General features: G+C 39.7%; 1 long non-coding RNA gene across 1 annotated transcript in view; it reads left to right on the forward strand.

Annotated features, from left to right (window-relative positions):
* LOC122461770 overlaps positions 1–19,665 on the forward strand; it is a 218,046-nt gene extending 198,381 nt beyond the window's left edge. The window contains exon 4 of the long non-coding RNA XR_006283935.1: positions 18,705–19,665. This is a non-coding gene — a long non-coding RNA (uncharacterized LOC122461770). The remainder of the gene's footprint in view (positions 1–18,704) is intronic.
* The last annotated feature ends 4,942 nt before the right edge of the window (positions 19,666–24,607 follow it).

Genomic DNA, 24,607 nt, shown 5'->3' on the forward strand with positions numbered 1-24,607 from the left:
TCCCAAGTCCTAGGCTAAAACCTATCACTGGCCCATACTTCCTGTCTATGTATAAAACACATTTACAAAGACTGGATTGGTATGAAACCATCAGTACTGGACAACTGTCAAGGTAGACAGCCATTTAGAGCTAAAAACCATGACAGCTTCCTCTGACCATAAAACTGAGAAGATACTTTACAAACATTGGTTCAGAGCTTTGCCTGTGTCGCCCTACACTCTGCCAAAGCTGAGCTAGTGGTCTGGAGACGATAGCCCCTGCATAAGAGTGATCCTGATATGGCATACAGGCAACACAGAAACTCATATGCCACAGCCCTTACTTGCTGTTGGTGTAGCAGTGAAGGGAGAAGAGTAATCTCAATGTCACAAGCCAGCTCTGGGTTTTTGGCCTCTTAGCAGTCACTGAAGGCCATTGTAATTTACAACAGCCCTCAGATGGTTTTAACACAATGGCTGGTAGAAGGCACATACTGAGAATCACCAGGGTCAGGGCAGAACATTACATCAGCTTTGCACACCTTTATCTGACTGGAGTTGTGGCAGTACCCAGAGATCTGCACCCTTAACTGTGTAGAAATTAAGCAGGCTTATATCATGATTTACCAGTATCTCTTATACATCCGCTTAGGTGGAAAAATCGTTGATATCGAATTGGATGCATTTACTGAAAACATACCCAGAGGGGACATCAGTGCGTCATCATTTATTAGCATTGGTCAAACAAAAAAGGTGGGAAAAATTGCAGGAATTTTTACTTTTTTTTTTAATTTCAAAAAATGTTGAAATTTTTAAATTTGAACAACATGTTTTGATCATCAGAAACTTCCAACCAGCTGGAAAGGTGGGTCAAAACCTGCACATTTTCATCACAGAAATTAGGTATTTTCCATCAAAAATTGAATTTGCAATGATATTTTGTTAACAATGTGAAAATCAGAAAACTCTATCCATCTCTAATATTTATAACTCTCCTGGATGGATTTCATGCACAGTAATTTCTCATAAATGTACAGACAGCCTGAGACAGTTACTAAGCAAAGAAATTGCAGAACAATTAAAAGCACTGCAAAGAGCATGGCAGTATCGTTCAGAGAGGAAAAGGCTTTCTTAAGGCTGAAAAGGGAATAAAGGAAGAAGTCTGTGCCACATTTAACCCATCTTCTATTACAGATCCTAAATCATCATCATTATTCTCCTTTGTAACTGTACCTACAGGACATAAATGGTCCAGATATAAAGCTAAATAAATTAAGTAGGGAAGACTCTAGGTCAAAGGGTTCCCCTAATTATTAACGATAAAGTGTTTCACGTCACTGTAATATTAAAAACAATCATGGTCCTGCGGTCAGGTGGGAAATAATCTGAACTACAGAAATAATCTGAAATTCAAGGGGAAGAAGAAACCTGTAAAAAATAACACTGACAGAGCTCAGTGCACAGAACATGAGTATTCTTATTTGCATTGCACTGGTGCCTAGGGGCCACAATCAGGGATCAGGTCTCATTGTGCTAGGCATTATAGCCACATGTAACAAAAAGCCAACCATTTCCCTGAAGTGGTGATGGTCTATAATGAGGGGTGACAGGTGAATATATTAGCCAGTGAGGAAGTACAATGTAATGGTAAGACCATTATAATTAGCATAAATAAGACATGAATTTGCCATGTGGCAGGTCAACTAAAAGGCAAATGCCATCATAGGCTGCATACCCAACAGATGTTTCATTGAAGATTAGGAGGGTGCAGTAAAAGTCCCTGCTGAAATATCTGAGTTTGGATACTGCATTCTTAGAGATATATATTGTTGCACTCCTTTCGACTCCCTACATTTCAACAAAAATGACCAGGGCCTGGAAGAACTTGACTTACGAGAGGAAATAAAAAAGAAAACTATATTGGCTTGGTTTGACTAAGAGATTGCTTAGGGTAGACATAGCAGCCTACAGATATTTGACAAGCATAAACAACAAGGATGAGGAAGAATTATTTAGGGTGATGTTTCATTGTGTAAGTAAGAATAATTGGTTGAAATAAATAAAAGAAAAAATCATCTCATTGTAGGATAGTCTCGAAGGGTACATCTACGCGGCAAAATAACCCAACAAAACTCTCCATGGCAGCGATTCTCAGAGCCCAAGTCAGCTTACTCGGGCTCTCAGGCTTGTGCTATGGGCTAAAAATATGAATGTAGACATTCCCACTCAGACTGAAGCCCAGGCTCTGAAACCCAGTAAGGGTGTGGATTTCAGTGCCCAGGCTCTAGCCTGAGAGGGAAGGTCTACATGGCTATTTTTAGCCCTGTAGTGTGAGCCTGAGTCAGTTGACCTGAGCTCTGAGACTTGCTGCTGTTTTCTGCAGTGTAGACGTACATCAAGATGAATTGGGGGAATCTGCATCACACGGGACATTTAAAACTAGACTGGACAAAACACTATAGAATGTGTTGTGAGTAATATGCACTAGCAGGGAGATGGAGCCAGTGTGCTAGATCTTTTCCATCTTTACATTCTTTGGTTCTCATCCTGATGGTTCACTGTGACTCCTCTTTCTCCAAACTTATGTGAGATTGATGGGACACCAAATATTGTCATAATTCCCAGTTATGCAGAACTTTTAAGTAGGCTATCACCACATTAGTCTATCAGTGCTGTTGAATACTGTAATTCAAGTCCTGAAGCACTGCTAGTCAAAAGTAAAGTGGCCGCATCCTCTGGTCCTGCTGTAGGTAGTCAGAAATTAGCTGTGCTACCAATGGGTAAGAAAACACCATCTGCTCTTCAGAAGTGAAGCTATGATTATGTTTTCCTTTTTTATGTTCAGGTTTCATAACTGAACAGGAAGGTTCCCTTTAACTTTGTAGATAGGAGATTACTTAGTTCATGCTGGTAATGATTATGCTAAATGTCTTTTTAGGAGTCCTCAAAATGACAAACATCTGTCTAATTATTAACATACAGGAACAGGTTTTCATTATGGAAGATAATAACAAAATGATGATTTGTGGTGTTCTCTACCTATCTTGAAAGGGATGGGAATAGTAAAAGAAACACATAATTGACATTGTAATATCTCAAGATCACTGTCTCTTAATAAGTCTGAGACTTGGAGTATGAGATTGAAGCATAAATCTCTAGAAGAGACTTTCACAAGAATAACTGACAATTATTAAGACAGAAGTTTCAGCGTCAAGTTTTAAGTCTCCCTCTGTCAACAGAAGGTGGAAGGACATAAGCCCAAATCTGACCATCTGGCTGATTACTTTTTCTGTAGGGGAAAGTTGCCATAGCTGGTCTAGTTCTAAAAAACAGATCTCACATATAGCCTTTGTCTTAAATTATATTTCTGCCCCACCACAATCCGACTCATTTTGCTCCAAGTCTACAAGACTGAAAAGGGCACAGCGGACTATGTAAGAATTACAGAAATTGCTGCTGCCAATCTCAGGGGGAAACGTTGTATAATTCCTCACTTATAGATTTATTACACTCAGGTGATTATGCCACAAATAGCAAGACAGCACTAGGGTGAGGAAAATAAGTGAAACAGATTTTCTGAGCATGGCACACAGCAGCAATGATTGACAAGAGACAGGGCCGATTTTTAACTGCAGGAGACTGTTTTTTTTTTTTTTCATCTTTTCCAATTTACTGGTGCATAAAGTTCATTCATGTTCAGCACTGTTAAGAAGCCCAGGAAGTCTTGGATTAGTATCTGTCTTTTCATTGATCTTCTTTCTCTTTGTTGGACCCTGCTCTCCAGTTTGTTCCTGCTAGAGTATTGCTGTTAAACAAGGGCCTGATCCAAAGCCTGGTTAAATCCATGAGTGTCATTCCAGAGACTTCATTTGACTTTGACTCTCTTACCCTATTTTTAGAATAGGCGGTAACTAAAGCTATGCCTACACTTATGGCAGGATGTAGAGTATATACCAGGGGTGGCCAAACTTACTGATCCTTTGGGCCGCATACAACAATCTTCAAAAGCCCAAGAGCTGGGGCTCAGGGTGGTGGGGTAGGAGCTTCAGCTGAAGCCCCAAGACCCTCTTTCTTGCTGGGCAGAAGCCCCTACCCCACCACCCTGCTGCAAGGTCCCGAGCTCCCCTCCTCAGTCTGGTAGGTGGAGAATGGGGCATGGGGGACTCCGTGAGCCACACTTCAACTGTAAAAGAGCCACAGGTGGCTCACGAGCCACAGTTTGGCCACCCCTGTTATATACGTTGCAAGTCCCCATTGCGTGGGTATGAATAGCAGTGTAGATGGTGAGGCACTGCTTAGGCAAGTAGAGGAAAGACATGCCAGCGCCTTAGGGTAGGTTCCCTACACGACTCTCTGTGCCCAAGCGATACCTCCCTTGTCTCTGCTGCTGTTTTTAGCAGTGTTGTTTCTTGCTGCATCCCCCCTGGGGAGCCTTTCCCCCCAGCCGGGGCTGCCGGAGCCTTTTCCTGCTGCCTCCCCCTGCTGGAGCCTTTCACTGCTGCACATAACTACACCCCACAGTGCGGACACAGCCTGCTTTTCACTATGGCATGTGCCACTGCCAGAGAAGACAAGGCCTCAGATATAGCACAATACCCATTTTGTGGTAACTGGTGTTACATGTTTGTTGTCCTATTAATGGTGATTCTTTCTTCCCTTTCACGTTTAGTAAGTAGGTCTTAGTTCATTTACAGTTTTCATGATCATTGCCATGGTTACAGGCTAGCTGCCGTTCTGTTCCCTTTTTGTGGTGTCTCAGAGCACACCGCCTCAGATGTTAGGCCTTGTGCCTTTCCCTATCCCAGCATGGAATTCCACTGTACTCCCACTCTTAGACTCTTGGCCTACAGGACCCCGCGTGTCAACAGTTCTGACCTTGATGGTCTGATGGATTTTGGACACCCGTGGTTCTTCCCTTCAGGCATCCGTGACCACTGGTGAATGCAATGACCAGACAGCCTTCTTAAACCAAAGTATTGTTTATTTTGCAGTTGGAACAAGCATTTAGGCCTAGATTTTTAAAGGCATTAAGGTGTTCCGGCGCTCAGATTTGCATTGCCTATTTGATTTAGGACCTGAAATCTCATTTTCAAAACAGATGTAGGCATTTAGGTATCTAAATTCCATCAACAGTTGATGATATAGGCTCCTAGGTGCCTAAACCCCTTTTGAAATGACTTAGGCTCCTATATCAGTTAGGCATTGGAGCAGTGTGCACAGAAATGCCTAAATCCTTTTTAAAATCTAGACCTTAGAGAAAAAGAATTTTAAAACAACAATCTACACCCATATCTATTTTATCTAAAGGCTTACCATCCTCTGATGATAACACAGGCAGTTCTAACTTCTTCAGCCATGCCCAATGTGGTCCTGTTGAGAGAGTGTTCTTTTTGAAACCTGCCATAGTCTTGATCTCCCATGTGCATGGGCTTTTCTTGTCCTGCCTTTGTTTCTTAACTCTCAAGTGTTTGCTGAGAAGCAGATTATTTTGAGCCATTATTTTTGAGCCAGAACCCTATTAAATTAAAACATATAATCATACAGTAAACTTTCCAAAAGCCAAGTCAACATGCAGTATTCATAAAATATGACCGGGGACCTCCAATCCTGCCACAATCTCATACACAACTTTTTAAATTGCTTTTCTGGCTTACATTAGGGATTAATTTGTCTTTATACATTTTTATTTGTCTGTTGTCAAAAACAACATTTGCAGATGCTGATTTTTTTTTAAAAAAGGTGATTGCCTTCACTGGAGTTACACCAATGGTGAGTTTGAACCATAAACTCTTAATGTTACATTTTGTGCCATCAGAGTAAGACATTTTCTCCACATGTTTGTCAAGGCATGAATTTTCTATTAACTGCTATCAGAGGAATTATTCTAATGCTCCAAGAGCAAATTTTCAGTAGCCAATTGCCACCAGAAACCTCGTACATTAGACACACGGTACTGTGTTTCCATTCACTTCCTTTGCACACAAAGGAATCTACATTTGTGCTTGTAAATGGGCATTTGCATGTGGTTACCAACGGTATAGTCATAAATGGGGATTTATGTACATGCAAATGGTGAGCATCAAAGTATATGGATTATTGAAAATTGATTTTAGACTCTGGTTCTTGGCTGCATTGGGGCACATTTATACTACCTTCTCTGAAGTAAAGTGCCCACATAGCCAGCCATGGGAGGATCATCTGGAAGGTTGTGTCCAGTTCTGGTGTCCACAATTCAAGAAGGAAGTTGATGAATTAGAGACGGTACAGAGAAGAGCCACAAGAATGATTATAGGATTAGAAAACATGTTTTATAGTGATAGACTCAAGGATCTCAAGCTATTTATCTTAACAAAGAGAAGATTAAGGGGTGATTTAATTATAGTCTGTAAGTACCTAGATGGGGCGCAAATATTTGATAATGAGCTCTTAAGTCTTGCAAAGAAAGGAATAACACGATGTGATGACTTGAAGTTGATATGAGACAAATTCATACTGGAAATAAGGCATAAATGTTTTAACAGTGAGAGTAATTAACCACTGGAACAATTTACCAAAGGTCGTGGTAGATTCTGCCTCTCTGACAATTTTAAAATCAAGATCGGATGTTTTCCTAAAAATTATGCTCTAGGAATTACTTTGGGGAAGTTTTATGGCCAGTCTTGTACATCAGGTCAGACTGTATACGATCACAGTGGACCCTTCTGGCCTTGTAATCTAGGAATCTATGAAAAAAATGAAATCTCCATGTAGGTGGATGCTCCAGAGGCACACAACTAGTGTAACTGCTCCTGTACCACCTTCCTTCCCGCTGATAGCTTGTGAGGTGTGGCTGTGAAAAAGAGGCACGGTCAGAGGTTTAGTGCACCCTATCGATGCCTCACTGCTATACTGGTTCTTTTTAGGGTAATTTAGAGTATCCATCAGGTTATTCTAATTTAATCCAGGTGAGTGGAACTATGGCAAATATGGCTCATGATTAGGGAGCACAAAGGTGGCTTTAAAACCCCCTCTTGAGTTGTGTCCTTTATTGTAGATGAGACTCAAAGCCTTGTTCTTTCAGACTCCCATTGACTTCTGTGGACTTTTGATGGCAACTTAAATTGTGACTGTATGAATATTTATGTTGATGGGCAGTAAGTTTGAGGATGGGTTTGAACAAGTGAGAAGTAAACTTACCAACTTGCTTTGCAGGTACTTTCCATCAGTGTATCTCAACCTTTTTGAAACCAGGGACTGGTTTGCTGCCTTCCTAAACTATGTCAGGGAGATCTCAGGGACCAACACCAGTCCACGGACTGGTCATTGAGAAACACTGCTCTAGATACATTGGGTTTTTTTTTTTTTTAAACCTACAAATCTGTCCATTTTTTTCATCCTGTCTACCTGAGTGACTGCCTAATCTCTTCCTGTGGTATCCTAATAGATATTCAAGGTGCTAGAACTATAAATGAAAGGGGGCTATCGGCAGTGTGGTTTTGGTAATGGGTCTCTGGCTACGAAACTCACTTCCTGCCTTGGTTAACCAGAACCTTGTCTGATGACCTGTTCCTACTAGTCAGGGGTGGGCAAACTTTTTGTCCCAAGGGCCACATCGGGATGCAAAACTGTATGGAGGGCTGGGTAGGGAAGGCTGTGCCTCCCCAAACAGTCTGGCCCCTGCCCCCATCAGCCCCCTCCCACTTCCTGCCCCCTACCTGGCCCCCTCAAAACCCCCAACCCATCCAACCCCCCCCCGCTCCTTGTCCGCTGACTGCCCCCTCCCCAGACCCCACACCCCATCTAACCCCCCTGTCCCCTGACTGCCCACCCGAACCTCTGCCCCATCCAACTGCCTCCTGTCCCCTGACTGCCCCCCAGAACCCCCTGCCCATTATCCAACCCCCCGGTCCCGTCCCCCTTACCATTCCGCTCAGAGCAGCATGTCTGGCCACCGGGCAGCCCGGCCGGAGCCTGCCATGCTGCCCAAAGTGCTGCCCACGTGGCGGCGTGGCTGCGGCGGTGGGGGGATAGCAGGGGAGGGGCTAGGGGTTAGCCCCCTAGGCCAGGAGCTCAGGGGCCGGGCAGTATGGTCCCATGGGCTGGACGTGGCCCATGGGCTGTAGTTTGCCTACCTCTGTACTAGCCTCAGCTGTTACATGGGTAGGACTGAGGTGGGATTGAATGATGATTGAGAGGAGACCAAGAAAATATTCTGGATGGAGATTGCAATGGATGATATGCTAGAGTGGTGGGAAGGTTTCCTGAAGGATTTTTTTAAAGATAAATTTAATCTATTTGTTGAAATTTATTGGGTCAGATCCTTGGCCAGGACAAATTGGCATACCTCAGTTGAATCCAGTAGTTCCATGCCAATTTAAACCAGGTTCTGGCCCTGTATTTTTAAAAAAAATAACTTGTGATGCACTGACAATATGAGAGAAACACAGAAAAAGTCTAAATAAATACACCTGGCCAGACACTTGTGGCTTGCTTTGGTGACTAGTGGTTTTTTTTTGTCAAGCATTGTATGAAAATGAAATCTGAGTAAAATATCCAGGTTTGTTGATGAAGGATACCAATAGTGGAAATTAAGTAAATGCAATTTTACTTCAGCTGGTAAATCTTCTTATAGTCAAGCTAACATCTCATCAGCAACACTTACTGTAACTACCTCTCCTGCTTTTTACTTGCTGGGGATAATTCTGCCCAGGGAATATTTCTGGGTGATATGTCCTCCAGTGACAGATGTTTGCACTGATACTTTGCATGATAAGAGCAAAAATAGAGACCACATCAAATTAACATTCAATGAAAACACAGTAGCATGAATGGAAGTGGCACAGAACCATTTTATTTCCCCTGCTATCTTCAGACCGTAATTTTGTGGCCCTATGTACAGTTACAAAGGAGTAATTGCTTTTACATTATTGCTGTAACATACAAACATAGTCTAATTCAGTATTATTATCTGACAATCCAGCTGTCATCTTTCCAAAAGTACTTGCTGTCTAACTATCATAGGTTTGCTGCTGCTTTGAACTAGAAGCAGAGATTCTGCTCAGGGGCATTTTAACGTGGTGATATCTGTTGAAGTGACAGATGTTTATGCTGAAACTGTCTGATGTTTTTAAGGTTTATGCACGTTTCAATACGTAAGTGCTAAATGATTTCCTGTATCCTTAAAGTTCAGGTTAGACGGTCTCCCTGGTAGAAATGTCAATGCCACACAAAAATAAGGGTACTATTTTCGTGCCAGAATTTTCAAAGCAGAAGAAGCCATAGGGATCCAGCACCAATGCTTGTGTGTGTGGCTGACATGGGGATTGCATTGAAATACATGGAGCTGCCCTTTTCTAATAACTTTTCATTTCCCAAGAACAATGTCTTATTAGGATGGGGAAATTATTCCTAAGCTTATAAGGGATTTTACTACAATGGAGTGGTATGATGGTCCTCATTGACCCAACTTTGATTTGCAAGTTGACAGTGAAATTACTTTGGCTTTTGGTATAAACACAATTAACTTTCCTGGAAAGGTGGTGATGTGAAGTCTTGGAGTGAAATTCACTCTTGTGCAAAGGACCAGCATAAAGCCTATGCATAATTTAAGCCTTCAATAGGCTGACATGGAATGTATACAGGGCTGAATTTCACCTTTGGAGGATAAATTATGGAATTTCTTTCCCATCAGAATGACTCTTGACTGTAATGTGGTGCAGGAGTTTAATTCCTCATTCAGACAATATGTAATGGGCCAACCAAAAAGGAGGAGGAGGATGACATTGATTGAACAATGTTTCGTATTCTTTGTGTAGAAAGTCATTCATTTAGCAGTGACAAGTTAACAAGAAGTTTTGTCTCTGTGTGTACTTCAGGCTGTGCCATATTTTAAGAAACAGAACTTGCGGAAACTATTTGAGCTCCAAAACTACTTATTAGGGAAGATGTGGAGCAGTATATTTTTTTCTTAATCAGGAAAGCACTTATGATTGAATAGATGCGGAAAGGAGAAAGTGAGACTATAGATAAGAGTACTTGCTGATTTCTTAGTATCTTTCAAAGCCCAGCAACAGAAATTCAGCCATTTTTTCTAGTCCCACATAACTAATAAAACAGAAACCTGAGGCCCCAAGTCTGGGAGCCGTTACTCATACAAGCTCAACTGGACCACTTGCATGAGCAAAGCTCATTTACAATCAGAAACACAATACTCCTGATCATACATGAGAGAAGTAAAATCAGGAAATTAAAACAGAAAAGCGGGAGGGGGAAGAGTTTAAATAACATACGAAGAAGAAAGGACTTGCAATATATTGGTGTAAAACTATGTTATAGGCCCTAATCCTGTAAGTGGCTCTGTGGAAACAGATCTTGGGTCTGCGTAGCACCCCACTGAGTTCAGTGCAGCTCCCTGCTGACAAAAAGGTCCACACAATGCAATAGCATATAGTTACATAGGCCCCCAATTCAACAGCCCATCCTTATTCTGCAAAACACTTAAGCACATTTTAACTTTAGGCAGTTGAGAGAATAAGCATAGGGTTGTTTCATGCTGATCTATGTACACAGAGAGACCTGGGATCCGATGTACCTTTTTCTAGACTTATCTGCTGCCAAGTTATCAGCTGTAAAGGAAACCCAGCCAATGAAGGCTGCTTGAGGCTCCTGTCTATACACCTACAGGATACATCTAAACTGCCCTTAAAAAACCCACAGCACCAAGTCTCAGAAACAGGGTCAGCTGATTTGAGCTCACAGGTTTCAGGTTGAGGGGCTATAAAATTATAGTGTAGATGTTTGGGCTCAGGCTGGAGCCTGGGGTCTGAGACCCCACGAGCCCAAATCTGCCTAAGCCTGAACATCTAGATTGCTATTTTTATCCCCAATGCCTGAGCCCCACAAACCCAAATCAGGTTCTGAGACTTGGTGCCATGGGTTTTATATTGCAGTGTTGACATACCGACAGTGACCTGCATATATCTCTATGAGAGATGGCTTGTGTCTCCCCAAAGACGGTATGGCATTTCCTTTCACATCCCCTGATGACCTTGCTGTCTTAAATATGTCTGTCTTTTTGGAAAATAAGGTGGTGTTTGGTTTTTTTTTTTAAACAATTTAACAAACACCTCAAAAATGATGAATCAAGTAACTTATAGTTATTGCTTATAGTCAACTGGTGAATTATGTATACATTTTTAAAAGGCTATATTCCCTCTAATAAACAAATATAACATGCTTCCAAATGAAATTATATCAAGCTGGAGGTCAGCTGTGGGTCAAATTGGAGATAAAATATTATCTAAAAACGTCTGAGTTGATAATGAATATGCTTTTCGGGGGTTACATGATTTTATATGTTTTAATGCCTAATTTTGTCTATATTTACAGTAGAGAGGCAGCGTGAAGTAGCTGACAGGTCATTGGACTAGGAGTCAGGAGGCCTGACTATTCCTTGGCAAGTCTATTTCCCACTCTGCTGCTGACCAGCTGTGTGACTTTCTATTCCTTTCTTTCCCTTTTATTTGTCTGTCTTTTCTCTCTTGCCTCTTTGGGGCAGGGATTGTTTTCTACTATGTGTTTGTGGCCCCACTGTACAATCTCAGCTGAAACCTCTAAGCACGACTGTAGTACTAATAATATTAACAATTGGATGCACTTTTATATAATCTTGAAACTAGAGCAATAGCAGCATTCCGAGAGAACAATCACTTTTCAGTTTCTTTAGGGTGATGTAGAAAATGGAGCGTATTAAAGAATTTGGTAGCATGTGGTAATTTTCTGAAGTTCAGACTCTCTCTTTTTTGTTAAGATAGAAATTGGAATGCAGGCACTTTAGCCTTGCAGGAATTTTAAATAGTCAAAGACAGGTATGCTCTCTTTTGGCATTTTCTCTGACTTCAGCACAAAACATACCTTACAGGCTGCCTTTTTCTTTTTCTTCTTCTTCCTCCTTTCAGATTATTTGTCTGCCTTACAGGTTCTTTGAAGATTTTTATTGTATGAGTTTTTCTAAGAATCTGAAAATATAAGGTATTAGAGGAATGGCAGATTGTTCCAAGGAATTAAAAATATTGGACCGGATTCTTCACATAACATGGACAGCTGGAAGCAGATAAAAAACAGGGTATGGGAGATTAAAATGTACATTCCAAAGAGAAATGTCAGTCACTATGCAAGGGTTTAGGTTATAGAAGTAGACTCTGATCCTGACATTATCTGCAATATTACTTAAGGAAAACTTTATGAGAAGTTCATCAGTCCCAGATGGAAAATTGGAAGTCAGTGCCAGGTTCTGGACCATACTGAGGCAATGAAAGCCCATCTATATGTTTGAAGAAAAGTGGGCAACTCCATGTGGTTTTTAGGTAAAATGCTCTTTTCAGCCATGAGGTGAGAGTAAATTATGGCATGTTCTGTTTGCATTAACTGATACACTATTAAAAAGCTTAAGAAGCTAACTAAATTGGATTAAATGGGGAAGCTGAGTCTCTTCTCACCGATGCTGGTGTAAATAAGGAGTAAGATTTCACAGAAATCAATGAAGTTACAAGTGTGAAACTACCATAAGGGAGAGGCGAATCAAGCCCCAGTCCATCCGCTATTGTGACTTGTTCTGTTGTTCTTCACTGTAAATTGGAGGGTACATGGTCCTACTTTGTTAGTGAAATAATTAGCCTAACTTCAAAAAGGTGCTCATTGTGCCAGTCTGCTTAATACACATTTTTACTTTCCTTCTCCCTCATGTGTCAGTAAATCTTGCAGAATGAATACTCTAAGGGAATGGGAATGGCAGTAGCCTAATAATAATAATTCTCAACTATTTCCCTTTGACTTAAATAATTAATAAGTAATACGTCTTCTTTAATCAAGCTGAGATTTCAACTCAACATCCTTATCTCAATTTACTGAGCCTTCATGACAGCACTATTTCTTTCTGCCCCTTTCTCTTAGGGGACCCCCTTCCTTGAATTCTGGGAGGGGGAGATTAAACTGACAGATGGTATCAGTAAAAGAGCGATTATGAGTTTTCAAAGGCTGATATTATGGCTAGTGCATTGGCTTAAATGCAGATACTGAAATGGATATTAGCTTTCAATTAAGAATGCATGAAACTATGTCCTGATGTGATACATTACACTACAGTAATTTAATGCTCTTCTGAAAACAATAAGAGAGGCTGAAATGAAAGGGATAAAATCAGTGATGTACTTGCCACTTCTGCTGATGTTTCTCTTCAAGGTACTATGCATAAGTGGCAGTTTGGCAGTGTATCTTTTTAAACTGCCCCCTTACTGCAGCTGGAAGGGTGGTTGCTGGTTCTTTTTTGTCTACTGCTCTACCAAAATGATCAACATACTTTAATTAGCAACCTAAAACATTATAATATTTTCTGGTCTTAAAATAGATGTATCTTTGAAATTACTTTAGCATAAACAAAGATAGGGAGAATGGTGGACCTGGGTAGATAATAGGATACAGACTTTTTCACCTCTTGGTGAATGGATCCCAAGCCCATAGAAATCTAGAGGCTGGATAAATTATCTCTTATCTATAGAGGGGTTTCCATCCCAGTCAGGTTGGAGGAACACTGGTGAGTCTGTAAAGTGAAAATTAGGCTTGGTTGAGAATATTCTGTTGATATTGCATATTAATGAAAAATTGGGCTTTTGAGTAAACACATTTTTCATTAAAGTTGTCTACTTCCAGGGGAGAAATCCAATGTTTACTTAAAAATCAAACTCCCTAAAACCAAAAAAGTTTTGGACACTGAAACAAACAAAATTTATTTTGAAATGCTGGCTGCAACACCTCATGACACATGTAGTATGGGTGCCTCATGCCTCAATTCTTCTCTATGGACCAGATTCCCCAGTGGGACTGTATCTCCCACAATATAGATTGGTTTCAGAGTGGCAGCCATGTTAGTCTGGATCCGCAAAAAGAAAAGGAGGACTTGTGGCACCTTAGAGACTAACAAATTTATTTGAGCATAAGCTTTCGTGAGCTACAGCTCACCTCATCGGATGCATTCAGTGGAAAATACAGTGGGGAGATTTATATACACAGAGAACATGAAACAATGGGTGTTACTCTCTAAGGTGCCACAAGTCCTCCTTTTCTTTTTAATGTAGATTGGGATTCCTATGATGCACTGCAGTGGCTCAGCAAGAGGGGTGCATCATGGGAGATGTAGTCCAGCTAGGAAGACCAGTCCATTGAGGAAAATAGGAGCATAAGGCATTTGAATTACAACTCCCATGAGCATTTCTCCTGAGGAAATCCCACAACAGCATTTCTGAAGTGAAATTTTTGGTTTCCAAGATTTTCACCAAAAAAAAGAAACTTCTGTAGAAAATTTTGATGAAAATGATATTTTTCATTAGTATTTGGTGTTCCTTCCCCATTTGGTATTTATTAAGAAAGCATTATTTTAGAATTCTCTGTGACCTCATACTAGAAAAGAAACTCCCTTTAGCATGATGTGATTTCAATGGGATCTACAGCCGTGATAAGCCAGCAAGCAATAACAGTTCTTTTCAAACGGCAGCAGGATATTTTAACAATACACTGATCTAACCTGACCACCTGTTGAATTCCTTTTTTGTATTCTTCACTTTCAGGCTACTCTTATAGGTGTGGATACTTTCTAAATGTTAGCAAATTAAGTAGAACAGAATTTAGGTAAAATTCTGCTTGTCTTCTTTGCAGCATAAAACCCACAAAATAATCTTAGCCTAATGTGGTCAGGAACCTAATGGAGAATTTGTATTGATTTAGATGCATAGGCTCTGGTCCAGCACTTCAACATGTGTTTAACTTTAAGCATCTGTATAGTCCCACTGACTCCAGGGGAACTACTACGGTGTTTAAGATTAAATGATGTCATGTTTTGGGACCATAGTAAATGAATCCTTCAATACCATGTTTCCACAAGCAATACATATAATGCATAATGATTCAGGTAGACATTTTTGCTGGCATTTTCAAAAGCACCCTGCATCGGTCTTATTGCTCCCATTGAAGTCAAAGGTAAAGCTCCCTCTGACATCAGTGGGCCAGAATTAGGCCAGGACGGCACACTTACGAAAATCCCACTGTCTGCTTGCAGAACTGCATGCATTCTCATAAGGGTAAAACTTGGCCCCAGACTGTTTCCTCCCATGTTCAGTCTGAGCCTGATTCTCCCCTTCCTTGCACCCTGTTCAGTCATTTACACTTGTGCAAAGTGGGTGTCAAATGCTGCCATATCTGAATTTTCCACATGCTAAAATCAGTGGTAGCACTTTACACTGGTGTACATAAATGCATAAAGTGCATGACTATAGACATTTAGATCCTCTTTTTCTACACCTCCATTTTCTCTCTTTCTTCTTGTGGAGAATGGCCTTAGGGGACAGGGCCGGGTACTAGAAGACCTAAATTCTATTTTTTACTCTGCCGCAGATTTTCCATATAGGCCTGGGCAAGTCACTTGATCTATCTGTGCCTAAGTTTCCTCCTCTGTAATATGGGATCATAATTAGAGCTACTCAGAAACTGGTTTTCCCATCCTGTGAAAATTTTTGAAATTTTGAAAAATCATCCTGTCTGGAGTTGGAACAAAAAGTCAATCTTGAAAATGTTCGCCAAACTAAAATCTGGGGGGGGAATGGTCCTGGTCAACTGAAATATTTTGTTTTGATCATTTCATACTGCTTCATTTTGATTCTGACTATTTTTTCTATTTTTAAAATATTGCTTTACTCCAATTAGCTTAAATTTCCAAATGAAAACTCATTTCAAAACAGAAAATCAGAATTTTTCATTTCAAAAATGTCAACATAAAATTTATTGAGAATTTGGAACAAAAAATTCAAAAAGAAATTTGAAGTAAGAATAATTGGTCAAACCAGACTTTTCCTGCAACCTATTCTGGTTTTAATAAAACTGGCATTTTCTGACAAAAAAAATTTAGTCAAATTCCAGACCACCTCTAATCATAATTACTTACATCACTCGGCGATCATTGGATAAGTACAAAATATAAATATCCTTTCCATCTCTGCATATTTATAAGAAGTGTGTAAGCAAAAACAAGCTTACTAGAAGAAGTAAGGAAGAAGCACAAATTACTGCACTGCTTTCATGAAAAATGTTCTTTTAGGTTATTTGGCTACGAAATAGGTCAACTCCCATCCTCCACCTCCCAAATAACAACCTGCCTATGAAGACAGGAAGGAGAAAATAAAAACAACATTTGGATTACATTTTGTTGTCACCAAACCATTCTGCAGAAGATGCTAGTATTGCATGTAGATTATCAGGATCTCTTGTGTTCAGAGGTATCAAAATCTCTTGTGGGTGATTAATCACATCCCTAATCCTATTAGCACCAATGGACAACAGCCAAGCTATTTTCAGCAAATCTTTATTACTTCTCTTTAAATTCATATAGCATCTAAGATTAAAGAGTAACCTTAGTTAAAGAACAAATACAGTCTGTTAATTGACCAAAAAAACCTCAAACCAGAATCCCCACAAGGGCAATGGAATACCAGAATTAAAGTTTTGTTGGGGGACTTCTAAACCTATTCATTTTTGTCTCAGTGCATGGCTCATTAACAAAGTTGTAATCTATACCAGTGCTATCCAAGCAAGTTTCTCAGGGACTCCTTGAAGTCATTACAATAGGAGTTATTCATTTGTCTATGATATGGTTGCCTGTCTACAAACCATTTAATATGTGGGGGCACTGGCATAATTGTCTGTAGGAATGCTGATATTTTGCATACAAGCCTCTTAAAGCTTTCAAAGAATGGGCACAAGTTTTTATGGTAATTACGTGTAGCAAAGGCTTAGCAGAATCCAATGGCTGGATGCGAAATCTAGACAAATTCAGACTAAAATAAGGCACACATTTCTGAAAGTGTGGGTAAATTAAGCACTGGAACTATTTACTTGGGGATGTGGTGGATTCTCCATCACTTGAAGTCTTTAAATCAAGATTAGATGCCTTTCCAAAAGATACGCTTTAGCTCAGTCAGAAGCTGATTGTCTTGATGCAGGAACTGCGTGGTGAAATTCTGTGGCTTCTGTAATGCAAGAGGTCAGATTAGATGATCAGAATGGTCCCTTCTGGCTTTAAAATCTCAGCATATATAGAAGATGTCAAAATATACGTAATGGCTAGACACACACATGATTCACAGGCCCTGATGTTTAAACAATTTAGGTGCACTGCTATGTGTACAAATGTATTACTCCTGTATTACTAAAGTCAATAGGAATTTTGCAATTGTAATGGGTGAAAGACTGAGCTCAAAATTAGAGCTGAGTGAAAATCAGAATTTCTGTCAAACAGGAAATTCTGATATTTAGACTTTTTTTGTCCCAAATTTAGTGTAAAACCTGAAATATTGAAATTTTCCCTATCATTAACAGTTCTGAGCAATCTCAATTCCAAATTCTCTAAATATTGTGTTTTGACATTTGTGATCGAAACAAAACATTTAGACACTTCTTAAAATTAAATGTTTCATTATGGTTTGAGCATTAAACTTCATTTCCTTATAGTGCCACACTGCCTCATGGGAATTGTAGTTCTAGGTGTCTCCTATGGGCCTGCCTCCCTGGCCAGACTCTCTCTCTGATGATGTTCTGCAGCCGCAGGACTCCCGTGATGCACCAGTAGGGTCATTCAGATGAAGGTTATGGAGTACATGATGGGAGGTGTAATCTAGCCACAGAGCCTGGTCCATAGGGAAGAATGAAGCACCTGGAACTACAGCTATTATGAGGTAATGCACCAGAATCAGAAAATGCACTTTAATATTAAAATGACTTGAAAGAAAATATTGCAGGTCAGTTTGACAAACCTGAAGTATTTCCGTGTGGGTCAAGCTGATCTGAAACAAAATATTTTGTGTGAAATCAAAACTTTTCAGCAGAACATTTTGATTTTTGCGGAAGCTGCATTTTCTATCAAAAAATCATTTTGACAGGAAATTCTGAACCAGCTCTACTCAAAATGCTGTTGCAGTTCCATGCTTTTGTTTGTAACTTGTGTATTCAGCCAAATGAGATAATTAAATATGCCAATGGTTAATTAGGGTAACATGCTAACACATTACAACCCACATAGCCAAGCAAAATTGCCCACCGGAAATCATGCCACTGATGCCTTTTTTTCTGGACTACTGATTCATTGTTGTATGCAAAGAGGACTTTGTTAATTCTTCTTGATATGGTTATGGCTGTCTTTGTGTGGAGGCATAACGAGCAGGGGGCAGAGGGCAAGCAGCCACAGTGCAGTTAGAGATTAGAGTGTCTGATCATCAGTAGTGTCACCTTTTATACTCCACAAAGGGGGAAGCATAGTGATTAATAACTTTCCAGTAGCAGGAGTTATCGTGTGATTGTTATGTATAGGAATGTAGATGGCTCTACTTCCAGGAAGTGCTTGATGAGAGAGGACAGTATATGTGGAGGAAGGTATAAAACCTGACTGTTGCCCTTTCTGTGCTTGCTTTGTTTGCTTGAACATTGAATAGCAAGGAAAGGTAGAGCCATGGTGCCACATCCTGCTGGCACACACTGTGCACCCATTTAAAGTGAAGCAGAAGTGTCACTGCACTGTTCACTCCCTACGAAACCAGGGGTTCTGGGGTTCTGGCTATGACAGCACAGTCCCTTTACCCTCTTCTCCACCCCAAATATAAGTTTGTATATTTAAGACACAATCTAAGTTATTTCCTTGTTCTTTGTAGGCTTGTGCTGCAAGGTGCAGGATCAGTGGAGCTACTCATGAGCTTGAAGTTAAGGAAGTGCTTTGCTGGATTGTCCCAGGGAGCTGAGACCCTTGCAAGATCAAAGTGTGGGTGATGAGACAAAGGCTTTTAGGGGTGCTCTGCTCACAGATGTGCCTGCCTATTTACCCTGCACTCTATACCAGCAAACTAAACATGAAGGAGCTTCCATGGGAGAATAATCAGACTAATGATCTGCAGAAATACTCATGTTAATGTTATCATTAGTATATTAAAAGAATACTTTCCCACTAAATGATTTTTTTGTTCTTTTCATGACCACCTAAATGACTAAAGGGTGATAATAACACTCATTATTTTAGGAGCACATTTGCATCCCTAATGAAAGAGCTCCTAACGGGCACAAAAAACGGAGGCAAGTGTCTGAATTAATTAAAATGGTTTGGTTGATTAGATAAAAATGCAAACACAAACCACACACAAAGTTAAGATTTTCTTTTATCTTCATTTGAATTTTTTTTTTTAAAGTGCCATAAGCTTTTTGGTTTTTCCCTGTAACAATGGAACATCAGAACACACAATCGTATCAGTATAATCTATGCAACAGTAAGTTCTGATGAAGAAAACTACAGAATACCTTCCTGGCCAACAACCTGTTGAGAATAGTTTACTTATGTATAGCTTTCATTAGCAAACCCACAGTGTTTCCTTTTCTAGTGAATATGATCTGGCAAAATGATGACTGTGACTATCAACTATCTAGTCTGCTAGTATGTGTAGCTAACAGCAGCTTGGAAATACCAATAATCCTGTTAGTGTACTCAGTCATATAGAAAGCATCAAAGTTTCTTCCCAAAAGGGCATACAGTCTAAATTAAACAATGTCTTTTAAACACACAATAAATGTGATTACCAAAGATGGTCTTAATCTCAAGGCAGGACATACTGTATATAATTCTTATGTATATGCATATGCACACACACTTCTTAGCTCACTGATGATGTAGAACTTCATGGGAGAAGAGTCTTTTAAGAAAGAATTTAAATTGTGTGGTCCTTTGCATGTTTTTAATGTATGTTTTAAATGCTGCAATAAATTAATGGCCAAATTTTGCTTTTGGATTCTCATGGACAGCTTTCAATGCAGTCAATAATATGGGTTTTTAAAAGGTTTCAGTAGAGGAATGGAGGCCAAATTCTGCCTTCAAATGTCCTTTATTTATATTGTCTTTTGGATGGAGTAAAATATAGAAAAGGAAGGGTGGGGATGAAACCTCAAGATCAATTTAATAAGCTGCAGAATGTTAAAATTTGCCACCCTGTGATCTAAGATACCCACAGCACTAGCACAGTGAACATACATACATTCATGTTCAGTGATAATAAGCACATTTACCATAACCCTGCCAAAATATTGGTTCATCACTGATTTAGATATTTAGATGCTCTTTTGGTGAATGAGTCAAATATGGGTTAGCTTCGTCATCTACATAGAACCACGTTTTTGAAACAATAAATAAATATCAAACTACTGCTTTTCTAACCCAGGAAGATGTTTTGTTTCGGGGGGGGGGTTGAAAAAGGTATAATTAAGTTTCATTTGTCCTGAATGTTTTGTCTGAATTCTGTCTGCATAACACAGATGGTCTGTTTGGACCAATGGTTTGGAGTGATATGGCAAGTCTTATGGTCCCATAAAGCCAAGATGCTAGATGCCAAGAATCATTGTTGTCTACAAACATTGTGGAGGTCCATTTACTTTGTAATGATGCTATCTAAGTTTGAATTCACAGTGAGGTGACTTGGATGCTATTATTAGGAAGGTTTCAGAGTAGCAGCCGTGTTAGTCTGTATTTGCAAAAAGAAAAGGAGTACTTGTGGCACCTTAGAGACTAACAAATTTATTTGAGCATTGAAGTCAATGGGGTCAGGATTTCACCCAAGGAGCATATATATGAATTTACTTAAGCAACAGCCAGTTAAGGCCCTGATACAGTAGATAAAGGTAACTGCTTTACTGAATAGAGATTAATTTGGAAATTGACTTCAATTAGACTTAAAAATGTGTTTAGGGAATAATTAGCCACCCTCCCATAGTAAGAAGACAAATAAAGCAAATCCTTTTCCACTGAAAATATACAGGCAAGCTCCTGCTATTGTCCTGAAAAACTTTCCACTTCTTGGTTGTTGTAGCTTTCCCTTCTTTATGTTTTAAGGTTCCATGAAATCAGTTGAAATCTTCTTAAATGAGAAGAATGAGAAACTGGAAACAATTAATATTTATTGAATATTTTGTTTTCATTGCAGCTTATGATCCATGGGTGATCTTCATTTTTGTTTTCATTACCTGCATTTTGAAAGATAGACATTTTACAATGTCTTCTGTTGGCTTCATGATATTTGTAACATTTTACAGTATGGCGTAGACTGTATTTTCTTTGTGATCAAACTCCTCCATTGTTTTGCCTTTGTGTGTTTAGCACAGAGATGTTCTTTAATAAGACTCCTTATGAAAATTAACATCTGGAGAACCATATACTGTAATGGACTGGCTGGTGTATACATTATACCATTAGTTTCTGCAAGATGGACTCAGAACTGATTAACTGCTTCAAAGCTTGCTCTGAATACGGCTAACACTGCCTCAGTTTCCCCATTGGTAAACTGTGGATAATATTTATTCAGCCATATTGCATAGTGTTGTTGTGAGGATTAATTAGATAATGGATTTAAAGTGCTTTAAATATGAAACTCACTAACATTCTATGAGTGCTAATTATTATTACAGTTGCCCATCTGCTAAGCAGAAGTAGATGACTGGACCCTTGCAAGTTGGGTTCTCAGTGGAGGAGAAATCTATGACATGGAGTCTGGGTATATTCTAATTGGAACTTTTTATTAGTCTTATTCACCAGCCCTAGAACAGAGATGATCAAATGCCATGCAAGTCAACTAACTAAAACTAACAACATGAACTTTTGCTGCACACTACAAAGAAAAATAACTTGAAGATTATATGTAAAAGTGACACCTGACATAACAGTTATTTTAGGATTTGATCTAAAGGCTACTGAAGCCAGTGGAAAGCTTCCCATTGGGGGTTCCAAAGAGGATGGAGCTTGGCTGTTCTCAGTGGTGGCAGATGACAGAACAAGGAGCAATGGTCTCAAGTTTCAGTGGGGGAGGTCTAGGTTGGATATTAGGAAACACTGTTTCACTAGGAGGGTGGTGAAGTACTGGAATGGGTTACCTAGGGAGGTGGTGGAATCTCTATCCTTAGAGGTTTTTAATGCCCGGCTTGACAAAGCCCTGGCTGGCATGATTTAGTTGGGGTTGGCCCTGCTTTCAGGGGGGTTGGACTAGATGACCTCCTGAGGTCTCTTCCAACCCTAATCTTCTGTGATGGTCTTCAGTGGGTTTTGGGGTCAGGCCCCATCCTATCTGAGAAATTTAACCTCTGTGTCTGTTTTCCTATCTGTAAAATGAGCTTGATAACAATATTAACTAGCTCACATGATTGTGTGGACCAACTAGTCAATGTTTGTAGAATTCTTTGAAGAAGGAAAACACTAAGCAAATACAAAAGGCCAAATTCTGCTCTTAGTTAGATTACTTTTACGGTGTTACTTCAGATTTACTCTGGTGTAACTCAAACCAGAATTGGGCCTTAAATAGTTTTATATTGTTCTTTATTGACTAAATCTTGCTGTACTATATCACAACTCTCTTTAGTTGAAGCTCCATGCAAACATTCCAGGGAAGAGTTGGGTCCTATGTTGTCAAGAAGAACAGATGATTATGTCATGTCCCAGATGCTATATATGCTGTACAATATGTCACTATTTGGAAAAAAATGTCATATTGGAATCCGTTGTATTTGAATCCATTTTGGATTTCTTCTCTCCTTCTTTGAAGATATGCTTTGTTTTTCAGTTGGAATCATTATGCTAAATTCTCTCTGGCACAACGAAAACTAGCATCTTTTCACAAGTCTATTGGCTGCTTTACCACTGCATCCTTGTGTTTGGAAAACCACAGCTTGTGAAAACTGTCACATCATGGAAAAACACAAAAGCAAAGAAGAAATTTAAACTACTAAAACGAGCACTAGGGACACAATGGAGAAACCCATCAAACAAAAGTCTGTATGCAAAAATAATTCTGTAGCAATTGTGCAGTCTCTGGAGATTTTCAAGAATGCACTCTGCTTTCTATTTTAAAACACTCCTAAAATGGCTTGAAATACAGTTACATCTGCAGAAGAGTCTCAAGATGTGACACTTAAGCATTCATTGACAGTGTTGCAGCTTCATCATGCAACTAAATGCACTGTGAAGGTTCCAGGACCTTTATGGTTCATGTAGCAGAGTTGTGAGAGAATACCGTGAGCAGCTAGTTAGTAATTTTTGTTCTTGTAACACTTCATAATATATGAATATCCTAGCAAGTAGTATCTAGCATCTACATGTAATGGACTAAGGTGTGATGGAAAAGCGCTATCAAATTACCTTTGGGATAGGTATACTCCTTTTAAAAAATCATTAGCAGGACGCAAAGCAGTGGAGCTGGGCAAGTTCTAGGCAGCTGAATCAAAGGAATTGGTAATGGTAATACTGTTTTCCTGAGACAGTAGGGTACCTTGGTCAAAGTTAGAAGAAAGCAACAATTTCTGCAGTTCTCTACAATTGTCTCATTGTAACAATTACATTTTGGACTACATCTGCACAGGTGCCCGTGAGCTGAAAAGCGAATGCTTTTTTTTTTTTTTTGCCTTTATAACCCTGAAAATGGGTTACTCACAGTCCCTGTCCTTGTTCATCCTAAAGTGATAGTGATGTACACTAGCCTTCCCAAAGGAATTGTCAGGAAGAGGCCCTGGCCCCTTCAGTGCTGTCTGGTGAAACTGGGCAGGTGGTGCGCCTGTGTATGGTGTAGCAAAGCCCACTCTGGCCTGATCTCCCCCATTGCTCCTGAAACCATTATGCCAGAATCATGACCTCTGCCTCTGGGAGTTGCAACTTATCCCTCCCTTCTGTGGGCAGTGACCAAAGAACCTCCCTTTAGCCCATTATTGTCACAGCAGTTATTGCAAGATTATAATGGTATAATAAGGAACTTCAGTATATTCTATATAATCAATATAGGGGGTATCCAAGTGCCCATACCCAAGGAGCTGTTGGTTCTTTAAAACACAGGCAGCTAAAAGCATTATTGTAGAAAGGGAAATTATCACAAAAGGGGAAATATGCCCACTTAAAGATGCGATCCGGAGCAAAACAGACCTAAGTACTCCCCTTGGCACGTGTAGACAACCCAACAGTAAACAAGATAGCCTAAAAAGGAAAGAGAAAAGGCTTGAGGTCTGTCCTGGAGAATGCCATAGATGATGTGAGGGAGGTATAAAAATAAGATAAATAATAATATTGAAACTTTTTTAATATCACCGTATCAGTCCATGGTACGCTCTCAGCTGGAATATTGTGTTTGTATCTGGTCTCATTCTGTTGCAAAAATCTCTAATGGAAGTAGAGGGTTTCCAGAGGCAGGTGACAAGTGATTAGAAGCAAAAAAGACTTTTGTATGAAGAGAGATTAAAAAAGATTGGGACTGCTTAGTTTAAAGAGAAAATGAAAAAGAGGGTCTACAAATTAATGAATGGCACAGAGAAGGTAAGCCAGATGGCCCTCTCATACTACAAGAACTAGGCAATAAAACTGAAAGGCAATCAATTTAGGGCCTGAAGTCAATAGGCATTCTTTTATTCTCTTTCAATGGGCTTTAGATCAGGCTCCAAAAAGAGACAGAAAGAAATACATTTTTACACTACAAATAATTAACCAGTGAAACAAAATATCATTGAGGCTAAGAGAGTAGATGGATTAGATCTTTATATGAATATAGAG

Source organism: Chelonia mydas, chromosome 9 (assembly GCF_015237465.2).
Source record: "Chelonia mydas isolate rCheMyd1 chromosome 9, rCheMyd1.pri.v2, whole genome shotgun sequence".
NCBI classification, from domain to species: Eukaryota; Metazoa; Chordata; order Testudines; family Cheloniidae; genus Chelonia; species Chelonia mydas.